A 2,246-nucleotide genomic window follows, 5' to 3' on the forward strand; every position below is an offset into this window, starting at 1 on the left:
GTTTGGGTGTTTAATAATTTTTTTTTTATTTTTTAATGTGTTTGGCAAATTTCTAGTAGTAAAAGTAAAAGCACTAGAAAAATAAAAATAAAAAATATTTTTTTTGAAAAGCTGTAATTTACATCTTTTTTTAAAAGATATTTTTTCCTTAAAAAAAAAGATGTTTTTCATGTAATAAATAAACAAAAAAGCACTTTTATATCGTTATACTCAAACATAATTGATAGATAAAAAGATTTCTTTACATATAAACATAAAATTATTTTTATTTTTCCATAAGATCTTTTAAAAAAAGATAACTCAAAAAAATATATTTTTTTTAAAAGCTCACCTAAACAAGTTCAGTGTTCGTATGAGAGACACAAAAGCATATGAGAGAATAAATGCTTTTCTATCAGGGTAAGTTTTCTAATAAACTTTTGAAAAGTTTTTAAGTATATCGGTATATAAGTAAATTTTAATCGTTGATGTTAATTATATATTATATAATTTTTTATAATTAAAATCAATAATTAAAAATTACTGAACCACTGATATATTGATACACATGAAAGTTATATGGAGCAGTCTCCTGCATTTGTCGTACGGCGAAAATGCCATGTCCGTAGAACCATGGAATACCACATCTGATGCTAGAGAGTATAGCGTACACTAGGTGCAGAACCAACAAGGTTGAGCATGTTTCCTATGATAATTAGCTTCCATGGTGATGGGGGGAAGATGTGAAAACTAAAAATTACTCTCAAAATTGTATTTAAGGATGAGAGTCCAATATAGAATGATATATAGGCTCATAAAATATACGAGATTAATTAATTACTAAATTGCGTTCAACTGAAAATTCCCATCACATACGCACATAACTATATATAATTAACTAAATGATATAAAATAGAAGAATTTTGCAAATAAATATATATTAGATCCTTGCTTTCACCACCTAATTATTAAGATGTAGAAGTAGAAGTAGAAATGTCCTTGGTTAGCTTTGATAGAAAACTGAAAAAGTCAATGATAAAATTAAATGGATGAACTAATGATTTTGTTGTGTAGTTCACGCCAACCAAGTAGTAATAACTTATAAGAAGCTAATTGCACATGTCCATCTATAGTACAAACAACACATTATTTATTCTCATTAATACTATACTCGTCATCCATATTAACTTCATACACTATACATTATTAATTACTATACACTTTATTTACAAATTTTAATTTTAATATTGACTTTATTAAAAGCATATATCTAAGTCTTATATATGGACTATGGAGTAGGAGTGTTATCGGTTCGGTTTAGTTCGGTTTTGGACCAAAAACCAACCGAACTGATATATTCGGTTCCTACAGATATACAACCGTTTGATTTGTTACTTTATAACAATTGAACCGAACCAAATCGAACCAACAGCGGTTTGATTTGGTCGGTTTTTCGGTTTTTAATTTCTAATGAACAAAATATGAATCACAATAATTAGAGGTTTAAAATAGTCAATAAACTGAAATAATAAGAGTAAAACATTAAAATGGTTAGAGATTGGGAATTTTTGTTGTTAGGTTAAAAGTTAAAATGGTTAAAACATTGAAATGGATGCATATTTTCTGTTCGGTTTGGTTCGGTTCGATTTCTATCGAGCCAACCAAAATCAAACCGAACAGATCGGTTTTGTCAAGAAAAAACAAAAAAAAAAATCGATTTTTTCGATTTTTAAATCGATTGTTATAATTTTCGGTTCGGTTTGCGGTAATTTTCGGTCCGATTTGGTAACTTACACCCCTAATATGGAGGATGTTAATTGTTTATACCATAAATACTAGAAAAATAATATTTAAAATTATAATTTTATAATATAATATTTATAATTATTCTAATAATTAATAATTAATAAATATTAAATAAGATAATTTTAAACTATTTAAATTAATTTTTTATTATTTCTTAAACATTATTATTATATAAGTGTACCATGAAGAAAAAAAAATTCAATAATAATGTGAAATCTATATTATCATCTTGTTATTATTTGTTAAGGAATCCACAACTTGTCACTTTATTTATTTATTATAAATAAGTTGACTAGCCTAACAAATATGTATATCTTAGCCATTTTTTCAGTATTTAACCTATGTATGCTAGCCAAGGTTATTAAGCATGATGTAAGCTGATGTCATACCAAATTTTAATTATAAAGTTCGTTTGCATGTGCATGACTTTTTTTTAACTATTACAAAGGTGAGTTAACTGA

The sequence above is a fragment of the Arachis ipaensis genome, chromosome B10, assembly GCF_000816755.2.
Source record: "Arachis ipaensis cultivar K30076 chromosome B10, Araip1.1, whole genome shotgun sequence".
In the NCBI taxonomy this organism is placed as follows: domain Eukaryota; kingdom Viridiplantae; phylum Streptophyta; class Magnoliopsida; order Fabales; family Fabaceae; genus Arachis; species Arachis ipaensis.